Here is a 12,552-nt window from a genome sequence, read left to right as displayed (position 1 = left end):
AGGTCCCTCGGAGAGGACCTTAAGCCGTTGGTCCACTGGTTGCTTGCTCACAGGCATTCGTGCTTTCTTAGCAGTCGGGTAAAACAACCTCGGTATAACATGTATCCCAGGTTGGTGTTTGTGTTTCATCTGTCCATAAGTTAAATAGCCACTTTAACTGGTCGAACCCCCGGGGGGGGCACTCGACCAAAAAAGTGGTAGGGGTGTGCCGCGGGCGAGGCAAAAAACGGGGGCCTTGGAGCGGGCTTATTGTAAAAAGGAGGGTCCTCGGAACGGGCTTCGGAACTACAAATGTTTGTGAAAACGGGGGTCCTCGGAACGGATCTCCGTATCTCTGTGAGTGCGTATGCATCCCTATGGAACGGGCAATCGTGCATGACGCAGCTAGCGCGGCCTCCGCCGGGCGCGCTCGCGCTTAGGCGATGGTCGAAAAGCGCTCTACGGCCGCTTTTCACCAAAATTGTAGCAGATCAATGCGACCGGAACGGCGTAACGAAAAATATACGAAGCTTTGGAGCTGATTTCTTTCTTCTTTTTTCTCGATAAGAAGGAAATGCTATGCCTTGGAGCGGCTTTCTTTGTTCTTTTTCTCAATAAGACAAATACGCTATGCCTTGGAACGGAAATTTGAGTGTAAAAATGGGGGTCCCCTCCGCGGCACATACCCACTATGCATTATATACTGAGTGCCCCCCCCGGGGTCGAACCTCATGCGTTAAGTTATCACCAGTGAACATATCTTTTATCGCAAGAAAGGATCACCAGTCATTCTTAAAGTGACTTTATGAAATGGCCCCAGGATGCATTGCTTGCTGCCATAAATCCAGCGCCCAGTGGTTACGATTTTTTTTCTGGGGGTGCTGATGCAAATTTGAAAAGCCAAAAAAAAAGTTTTTCACTACTAAGATTAGGTCATTTTAGTCCTGAAAAATTTGAAAAGCAACCCCCCAAGGGGGGGGGGGGTTCACTACATTCCTCCATTTTACACACCTTCCAGAATTCCAGGGGGTGCTGCCCTTGGATACACACCCCTCAGGAAAAAAACGCGGTACCCCCACTTACCAGGGCCATGCATAATCAAATGATGTGATCAGGTTGATGCAGGCATAAGTTTGAAGAGTAGTATGGAGTAAAAGTAGGAATTTGACAAAAACAGGGGTGGCAACAATTAATGCTAATTTATTGGGTTGACAAATTGTAAGTATTTCCATTAGAAAGGCAAACTTGAAGTTCAGCATAAATTTGATTGTTACCTATTATTTGACAATGTTATGCTTTGTATGTATTTTGCATATTTTATTAACATGAGAATGAATCCAAATGTTTTTATCACTCTATCAAGGGAGAAGAGACACATGGTAGGCCTACATCTACAGAATACAAAAAATATATTATACACACACACACATATACATATATATATATATATATATATATACATACATAAAAATATATATATATATCAAATTACCATATTTCAAATTTTCAAATTGAATCAGCCAATCAAAATGAAGGAAAGTTATCAGATCAGACAAATATTGATGAAATACTCCCCATGCTGTGTAATGCTCCAAATTACTTTCTGCGAAATATAATCTAACAGGGATTTCACAGCCCCTATTTACTTCTCTATATAGTTTCACAAATCCACCATTAAAATGATCAAATTCAATATATGTGCCTTTGTGAAAAAAGAAGCATCAAAATCATTATGCTTCAAATAATGTTATATTTTCATAAGCTTCATTATGACGATTAATATGAGGAAATATAACGAAATAAAAGCAAAGTTTGCACTGTATTGTGATGAAGATTAACATTACAGATAGAGAGAGAGAGAGAGAAAGAGAGAGGGAGAGGAGAAGGGAGAGGGAAGAAGGAAAGTGTAATTTCATTTTAGAAAGAAGAAACGATTCCAAGATAACAGTACAAAGGTCTATTGTACATTGTCCATGAAAAATGATGACTAATCTTAGGATTGAAATTACATACTGCAAAACACTACTACAAAAAGAGTTGATAAATAAAAAATTGATTATGGAGTTTGGCTTTCAAAGCAAAAATAAAATGGAAACTTTGAAGATAATTGTATGATTTTTGAAATATTGAAAGTGAAAAAAAAATTTAATAGTATTTGTATGGATACTGATTTTATGATCAGCATTCAAAAAGGTTACTTTTTATTTGTGACTGTCATTAGATTCAGATTTACACACAAAATAACTACAAAATAATAATTGTGCAATATGTAGAAAAATCATGTCTACTCTTCCTGTTGCCATGACAATTTGAATGTATTGCTGTACTTTACAAAAACATCTGACTGTCATCATACAGACCTTTGTATACTCACATTCATCTCTGTATGATGAAGATTGGTAATTTAAAGGTCAAGTCCACCACAGAAAAATGTTGATTTGAATAAATAGAGAAAAATCAAGCTGGCATTACGCTGAAAATTTCATCAAAATCGTAGGTGAAATAAGAAAGTTATGACATTTTAAGGTTTCGCTTATTTTTCACAAAACAGTGATATATCCACTACTCAAAAAAATGCAAATGAGACAGTCGGTGATGTCCCTCACTCATTATTTCTTTTGTTTTTTATTGTTTAAAATTATATAAATTTTTTTCATTTTTATAGATTTGACAAGACTGAACCATACAGTATTAAACAATGCTAATTTCTCATGTTCAGGGAGGAATTAATTGTTGTTTCACTCGATATTGAGAATCTTAAAATATTTCATATTTCGATAAAATATGTGAGAAATAGTGAGTGGATGACATCATACGTCTCCTCATTTGCATACCGACCAGGATAGGCATATAACTGTTGTGTGAAATTAAGCGAAATTTGTCATGAAAATGTCATAACTTTTTTATTTTACAGCGTTATGCTTGTTGGATTTTTCCCTTTTTATTCAAATAAACTTTTTGTTGGGGTGAACTTGTCCTTTAAGTTGCATAATAAACATAAACCCATATTGGCTATAAATTATTTTTTTCAGCAATGTACATGTACTATAACGATCCATATTTGACAGATTCAAACATCAATTTTCACAATAATGGACTCTACATCAATTTGTTGTTTCTGTTTCTTGAGCTATTTTGCATTTTAAGCTGCACAATTCCAGAATATTGGTCAGCCTCTTTGTTGTTAAATCCCATTTTTTAGCAGACATTCTTTCTTGAGTTCCGTAGATCTTCTCTGAAAATTTCTTTTTGAGAATTCATGATGCGTTGTGTGATTTTTGTTCTTTCAAAATTGTCTATTTCATTTTCATGTTTGAAATTTTTAATGTCTTGGGAGCGCTTTATGAAAGGACTGTTGGATGTTTTATCTAACAGTCTGTCTTTTTTACATATTCCTTAGTAACTGTCAGACACCTGGCTCTCAGTCAATCATGCATGGAAGGTTGTCAGATGTGACATTTTATAAGGTGACAAAGAATGGAATGTTGATTAAACACTCTCCTTCTGAGCAGTTATTGATTCATGACACTTCTTAGAGAAAGTTTGTGGATTTACAATTTTCAATGATATAGCACAATTATCCTTTGGCAATCATTATGATCACTGTACAGTTGAGTATTGATTTTTGTCTCACCTGCATAGCAGAGTGAGACTATAGGCGCCGCTTTTCCGACAACGGCGGCATCAACACCAAATCTTAACCTAAGGTTAAGTTTTTGAAATGACAGCATATACATTTGTAAGGACCTAGTTCATGAAACTTGGCCATAAGGTTGATCTAGTATTACTGAACTCTCTGCCTGAGTTTCAGGTCACATGACCAAGATCAAAGGTCATTTAGGGTCAATGAACTTAGACCATGTTGGTGGAATCAACATCAAAATCTTAACCTAAGGTTAAATTTTTGAAATGTCATCATAACTTAGAAAATATATGGACCTAGTTCATGAAACTTAAATATAAGGTTAATCAAGTATTACTGAACATCCTGCTTGAGTTTCACTTCACATGACCAATGTCAAAGGTCATTTAGGGTCAATGAACTTTGGCCAAATTGGGGGTATTTGTCGAATTACCATCATAACTTTGAAAGTTTATTGGTCTAGTTCATAAAACTTGGACATAAGAGTAATTGAGTATCACTGAACATCCTGTGTGAATTTTAGGTCACATGACCAACGTCAAAGGTCAATGAACTTTGGCCATAATGGGGTATCTGTTGAATTACCATTATAACTTTGATTGTTTATGGATCTGATTCATGAAACTTGGCCATAAAAGTAATCAAGTATCTTTGAACATCCCGTCCGAGTTTCAGGTCACATAACCAAGGTCAAAGGTCATTTAAGGTCAATGAACTTTGGCTATGTTGGGGGTATTTGTTGAATTACCATCATATCTCTGTAAGTGTATTGGTCTAGTTCATAAAACGTGGACATAAGAGTAACCAAGTATCACTGAACATCTTGTGCGAGTTTCAGGTCACATGACCTAGGTCAAAGGTCAGTGGACTTTGGCCATGTTTGGGGTATTTGTTGAATTACCATCATAACTCTGATATTGGTCTAGTTCATAAAACTTGGACATAAGAGTCATCAAGTATCACTGAACATCTCCTGCGAGTTTCAGGTCACATGACCAAAGTCAAAGGTCATTTAAGGTCATTGAACTTTGGCCATTTTAGAGGTAATTATTAGATTACTGTCATAACTTTCAAAGTTTATAGATAATGCATAAAATGTGGATAAAAGGGTAATCAAGTATCACTGACAAGTTTTAGGTCACATGATCAAGGTCAAATGTCAATGAACGTAGTATTGTATCATTATATGAATGGTGTTTTTTGTGAATAATTATTTTATAGTAGCTTTCAAAGTCAGCACTGCTGCTATATTGAATCGCGTGATGCAGGTGAGACAGCCAGAGGCATTCCACTTGTTAATAGATTTCATTCAAATATTATTTTATCAGTCTTATGCTTGTTTCTCTATACTCATACATTCCACGCTTTCCCCCTAGTCTGGCACCACCCAAATGCATGCAGATTATAATCTGCAGGCACAGACCCTAATTGAAACTTTGATCAACAAGTGTGTCTCCATGCAAAGACTAGCACATACAAAAATTGCTGTTTCAATTCCTGAGCGAGAGGGCCTTCAGTACGCAAGGCACGAGTAGGCTGCAATTCAGACCCTTAGGCTTTACTCGAGTAAGGGTTTGCACAGCAGACTATGCAGATTGAATGTACATGTATTTCATTGATTATTAATTTTTTGACAGGTTTCCTTCAATATGTTATGTTTGATTTATATTGTGTGAATGCATCAGATTGATCCCATGATGTTTTAATTGAATTAGAATTTATGAACAAACTTCATTCACTTGACATGAACATTTTGTTTTACGATATAGACAATGATATCATAAAAAATATTTGTAGCAGTATATCGTATAAATCAGTAATACATCAATACATTTTCCATAGATTTCCAGTAAATTGAATTATGTATATATATACTGTATCTATATATACAAAGATATGAAAGATTGTAAACATATGAAAGCATGGTAGAATGCGATGGCAATGAATGGTGTTGTTATACATGTACATGTACATTCATTGAATAATATGAGATAGTATCCCACCGCTGACACCAAAAAGTAAATTTGTTCAAATGAATTGATTGAGAATAACATTGAATCATGGTACAGTATAACTAAAGAACCAAGCATACTCAACAGGGCTGTGATTTAATGTTGAATTCTAGGATGATGATCTTAAAGGTCTTTCAAGGGATGTATTACAAAACAATGTTAAAAACTTAGATTTTGCATGTGTTACATGTACACAATTTTTTTTTTTAAAGTTTAGAAAAGTTTGTTTAGAACTATAGTTGTGGGGGTATGTTTTTTAAATGGCCAAGTATTTTTAATTCACCATTAAAAAAATATGTAATTTTACGATTACCATTCATGTGATTAGCTCTACTTGTGCTGGATAAATGGAAGCTCTATGGCTATGCCTATAGGGCCGTCTCCACCAGCCTGAGTTTTCAAATAATCGCGCTATTTCTGATCTGGCAAATTTTCCCAATCTGAACAATCTTGAGATTATTTGTAATGGAGATACAAACATCGGGGTAGTTCGCTGGATTAATCTCGAAATTGCAATCCTAAGTCAACTTGGGATCATTTGCAAATTAGCGCGCTATTTTCGAATTATCCCGCTAAATCGCAGGTGCAGACGCACTCGGGATTATTTATTCATGGCATCGGACCATAATGCATCCATGCGTAGCTCGAGCAAGAATTGCTCTTCTTGCACTGGTGGAGATGGGGTTTCTTGAATCTTAAGTTTAATCGCGAAGAGGGCTTATCGGGCTAAAATCTCGAGATTGAGCAAACTCGGGCTGGTGCAGCACTGCCTTAGGGGATTATGACAGAGGCAGGTTTAGAGTTAGTGAAGCAGGAGCATGTATCAATCATGTGGGGGAATGTGTGGTATTGACTATGTATTGATCTGTTGTTTTGGTGAAGCGTTAGCAAGTTCCAATGTCAAATTGTACAATAGTCTCACAATTCCAGACCTTAAACCTTCCATTCAATGTATCTTCTTGCAGAGTAATGATTTACAAATTTTTAATGGTATACCAGGTAGAATGCAAGATCCAAAAATCATGCAGAGATGATATGTGTACATTTATACATGAAGAGTGTTTAATTTTCATCAACATTTGTTTTCTGATACTGACAACTTTCTTTTTGATAAGCTGAGAAGGACAGTTTTTCGGACTGTTACTATGGTAATTGTCAGATGAATTGGTCTTTATCAGATGAAACATTTGACAAATTCATTTATGAAATGTTCCTCGATTTAAAGGAAACAGATGTACACTTTAAGTCTATTTTATTGAAGAGCAATTGAGATTTCATGGTACATGTACATGTAACTGTAAATGATGTCAAGGATTGATTAAAAACCTTTCAGTCAGGGTATATTATAAAAGACTCACACTCTAATATGATAACCTTCAAGTCAGTGCATGAGCACATGCTAACATACATGTATCTTTCAAGACTCTAGGCGTAATAAGTCATCCTTGTAGATGATTAGCTCGTGTTACAACCTGTGCTCATTTATTGTCACGCTTACTTTTCTCCGTTCAATGAAGCGCTCAATGCAGCTTACCAGTTACATGTACATGGTCATCCTTGATGCTTTCTTGCTAATATGTTTGTTTCACAGTAATAGGCGTTCACAATTAAAGGTACTCACTTCATTAATCACAGTCTACTTTGATAGATGTAGAATTATATTATGGTAATGAAGCATGGCAGGTTTCTTTGAATCAGCTAACTTTTTAATCATCTTGGTTGTATTAGGAAAGAGGGTCAGGCTTATGTTTGTGTCCACTTGGTTAATGACTCATCTGAATAATACAATGTACATGTAGGGCCTAGATGTGTAACTGATGAGAAGAAACTTTGTGAAAATACACCAGTATGTCACAAAATTTTTCCCATTAGAACAGCTCTTAAACAAGTCAGCCCAACTGAAAAAAAATCTTAGAATCTTAGTGCATTTTACCCTGACCTTTAATAGGTTTTGATATTATTTTTGGAAGTAGAGCTTGTTTCATAGAATCCTTTAGATGATTCCATTGCCTGGCCTTTCCTCTAAGCAAGGCTAATCTATGTTTGTTTCACCTGCTTACTGCTGTGTTGACATCATTGTTTTGATTTAGGTGTTGCCATGAGTAGCAGATAAATTTTTTTTCTGAGATGAATTTGTGAAAATTGAACACGGTTGCTTGGAGAATGCGGCCTACAGGTGATGAAGATTTCATTAGGTGGCTGCAGGTATGAACACACGATGTTGGTGATCACATAAAATAGTTATACTTTGCATGAAAGAATAATGGAGACAAAGTATGCCTACATGTATTTGGCGGATGATGATTTTCCAATGAAGGATAAAGACGATTGTTAAATCTCTACTTTACTGGAACCTTTTAAAAAAGATAATACAAAACAGTTGCCATCTTTTATTAAGGGTTTCTGTAAAGTAAAGTTTTACATTAGACGTAACTGACCTTCTTTCCATTATTTAAATGAAATGGATGTTGCTTTAGCTAAAACTCAAATCTTGGTCTGTAAGCCTGTATACAAAATTCCACGTTTAATTTATATGGTTCATTTCTATTGATAATCCTGGGTTAGATTTCATCATGGCTATAATAATGATAATAATAGGCATATATATGGCGCCATCTATCTACATGTAGAAATAATCTATTCCGTGGCGCATTGTTATTATTATTACCCCAGCTTTAGCTCGAACTGCCTTTCAGCGCTCAGTGCATTCAAGGAATTAATCCTACCTGGTACCCATTCACCTCACCTGGGTTAAGTGCAGCACAATGTGGATAAATTTCTTGCTGAAGGAAATTACGCCATAGCTGGTATTCGAACCCACGACCCTATAATATTTCCCTCTTGCTATATTTATTAAGTTGAAGAAAGAAATGGTGTTCAGTAAATACCAAATTCATGAGAAGTCAGGAATATATCTCATTTTACAACTCCTTGATATGGTTATCCTCACTACAATGGCTGCTAAAGGCAGGTGTTAATCTTTACAATCTATCAGTTGTTCCAACATTTAACCGGATCCCAAATTGGTTGCCTTATCCACCATCCAGTGAGGAAATATTGACATTGACATGACAGGTTGCTAGGTTTCTTTTATCTGACTCACCAGCCACATCTATAGAGTGTCTTTTTTCTTGCGATGTTGATATGTGAGGGCGTTGAATGCTTCCTCTACATATTCGTGCTGCGTCGATCATGGCAAACGATAACACCTTCAGCAAGGCTTTGACTCTGTAACGATGGTCGTAATCATAGGTATCACACTTATAGTCCAGCAGTGGTGTTTGTCATTGACGCTGGTCATAAGGATGGCCAGATATTCAATGCATATCTCTCGGTCAGATGGCTTTTGTCCATTATACAAAATATGTTCATTTTTTATACCACTCTTACAAACTGAAACAAGTTCTTCACATAACAAGATAAACAGCATAGGAAAAGAATGATGCATGATGACTTGCTTGATTACTGATTTAAAGCTAAAATGAGAACAGTTTGGTAACTTTCAGAATCCTGTAGGCCCTGTATTTCTTGTTTTTAAAGTTGATAACAGGAAATTTGCCCCTTTAGAAATGAACTGTTGAAATACATGTATTTGCCAGGAGAGACATGATTTATAATCTACTGAGACAGGCAGATATGTGCAAAACATTGAAATGGCATAGTGTCCATCATCTTTAAAGCCAACTACAGTAGATAGAAGTAAGATGTAGCAAGCTATTATTTAAAGAGAAATTCCTTATACAATATAATATAATATTTTATAAATAGTGTACAATCTATACTGGATTATAATGTACGACAAATATAAAATTATCCCGAGTGCAGGTTTATTTCACCGAGGCCAAATTTGGAGTTCATATAGTCCAGTAATATTGTATGATAGAAAGTTCACTATACAACCTACTTAGCTTGTGGTACACGAGCAATTGGGAGACTGAATGTCAAACATTCGTACCGTTGCACAAATACCATCCAAAATGTACCGTCCTAATGTAAAGTTGCACAAGTCAGGAAAAGGTGACGTCACTAAAAATTAAGATTCAACGCATTGCATGCACTTATAGTAAATGCAGACACGTAGGACTGACTGGCTAAATGCGCATTGCCATTAATCTATAGTCTCCCCATTCATTTAACATGGGTTTTACCCTCTGAAAATCGAAATTTATATTGTACATAAATTATGTACAAATTTAATTTTTTCAAGGGAGCATTCCGGGTCTGTTAACGGATGTTCCAAATAATTATAAAGAAACTGCCAATCGTATACATTGTAAATGACCATTTTCTACAAATAGCTTCAAACTTACCTAGTTTGAATAAACAACAATTACTGTGTTTCTTACCAGCGCCCTCTATGTGCCCTATTGTTCAGCCGTATGAAATATATACTGTGTAAACTAAAATCACAAAAATCAAGTATCTCCAATGATTTACCGATCCGCATTATTCGAGAGTTTGCAGTTGAATTGAGTACTCCGTTAGCTGATATCTTAAACTCATCTTTCCATCTAGGTGTTTTTCCTCAAATGTGGAAGTATGCTGAGATCATTCCTGTTCCTAAGTCTTCCCCATCAAACATCGATGAGTTAACACCAATTGCATTAACATCATTTTTTGCGAAGATTGCGGAAACATTTATTGCAAAATGGCTTTGGGAATATATTTCGAACAAAATTGATCAAATCAGTACGGAAACAATAAAGGAATCTCTACATGTCACTAATTGATTGGGTTGTTACATGAATTATGAAGGAATGCTGATAAACCTAAGTCTATATCAACACTCATACTGACAGAATTTTCGAAAACTTTCGATCGGATAAATCACAATATTCTTATTACTAAATTATGTGAAATGCATGTTCGACCTTGTGTTATATCTTTGGTAGTAGATTTCTTAAGTAATCCCCAACAAACTGTGAAGTATAGGGGCCAGTTATCAAAATCAAAATGCAGTGTTACGGGTCTACCTCAGGGTACCAAACTTGGTCCCATTTTATTTTTGATAATGGTAAATGGTGCCTGTAGTGATAGTAGTTTGTCATACTTTAAATATGTAGATGACTTAACCATGGTAGAGTGTAGAATGAATAATCAAACTTCACAAATACAAACTGAAATTGAATTACTCAAATCATGGACTTCTCAAAATGATATGGAACTCAATGCATCAAAATATTCTACAATGTCAATTTCATTTTCAAAACAACCTCTTCAATCGCAAGTGATCTATATAAATAACACCCCATTGCAATGAGTAACCACAGTGAAAATCCTAGGAATTACACTTCAGAATGATTTAAAGTGGAATGCTCATCTAACCGAAATAATGAAAAAGAGCAATAAAAAGGTATGCTAAGAAGATTGAAAGCTTACAATCTACCTGAATGTGATGCGTTAACAGTGTATATAGGGTATGTAAGACCAGTCCTAGAGTATTGTGTACCTCTATTCGCTGCTTGTCTTACTTTGAAACAGATAAAAGTTATTGAAACTGTCCAGAAAAGAGCATGCGAGATAATATTGGGAACCAAGTATCTATAATTTGACTTCACTTGAAAGTCGAAGAGTAAAACTTACCACAGATTTCGCTTTAAAGTTAGAATTGAATCAATTCTACAAAATTGGTTACCTCCACTAAAAACAAACGCTTTCAATTTACGACATACATGTATGAATAAATATAAGGAGATTCCATGTAAAACAAAAAGATTTCAGAACAGTGCTCTTCCAAGTCTGACAAGATTATTAAATAAGTACCATGGTAAATAAGTTTGCAATTTGTGTAATGCATGTGCAATATTGTATTATCTATATTTTATTTTTTATCCATTTTAACTACATTTTTAACTGCACATATGTAATTTTAATTTGTATGTTCATTGTTTATCCTAGTAATTTTGACTATTTTTATATATTGGCATTGGGTAAACATGTACAATTCAGTCTGTGACTGCCAATCATGTTTTTTTTGCAATAAACCTGAATTGAATCTCTATCAGGTTCTGTTATAGAAAGCTCAATGTTGGTAAATGGTGGAAATAAATGAAAAACACCCACTCTGTTGATTGCTTGGAAAATAATGAAATGTTTGTTTTCTTAATTGCTGAGAAAAATGATAATTCTTTACCTGAGTCATCATTACCAGGTATTTTATGGCATGATTACCCGGTATCCAGACAAATATATAAACAGGCCTACTTGGTTATCAAAGTTGAGCAAAAATTCAGTCTGTGATCATTAGTTGGAAAGTGTGACTCCTTTAATGTATTGATGTTTGGTTTATGTGTCTGACACTATTATACCTGAGTTTATTGGCTGCTACCCTAGGAGCGTTTTTATTAGAGATGCAGACATGTTGTTTTATTGATTGGATTCTATAATGACGGCAAGCATTTTCTCTGGAGGATGCCTCGTCGTTTAATTACAGTTTTGGATAATGAAGGCTTCTGTGCTGTAAGAGCTGAAGCTTTTCTGAATTTACAACTTGAGAGTTTGATTGAGTAATAATTTGTGATCAGATATCTTATTTCATATTTTTAAATTTCTTTATCCATTAATTTGTATTCTTTCTTTATACAGTAAATGGTAGTAGTTTTAGGAGTATAGACTCATGATGCCGAGGTCATGGGTTTATGTTTAACACATGGTGCTTACGTCCTCTGACAAGTCGTTTAGCTACAAGTCCAAATGACAGACAAAATAAAACTGTACTTGTGTATTCAATGCAGGATTCAACAAATTTGGTCTAAAATATGGTCAGAAATCTGCGAAAAGTTCTAACTTTCTTGATAACACCCTTGAAAGCAGTAAGACACATGCGTGTACCATTATTGCATCCTGATAGTCTGTCTGTTTCAATCTACATCTATTTTGAAATAAAATAATTAAAAGACTTTTCTTCTGTTTTTTTTA

Source organism: Lytechinus pictus, chromosome 15, assembly GCF_037042905.1.
Source record: "Lytechinus pictus isolate F3 Inbred chromosome 15, Lp3.0, whole genome shotgun sequence".
NCBI lineage: Eukaryota > Metazoa > Echinodermata > Echinoidea > Temnopleuroida > Toxopneustidae > Lytechinus > Lytechinus pictus.
Note: the sequence above shows the minus strand (reverse complement) of the source record.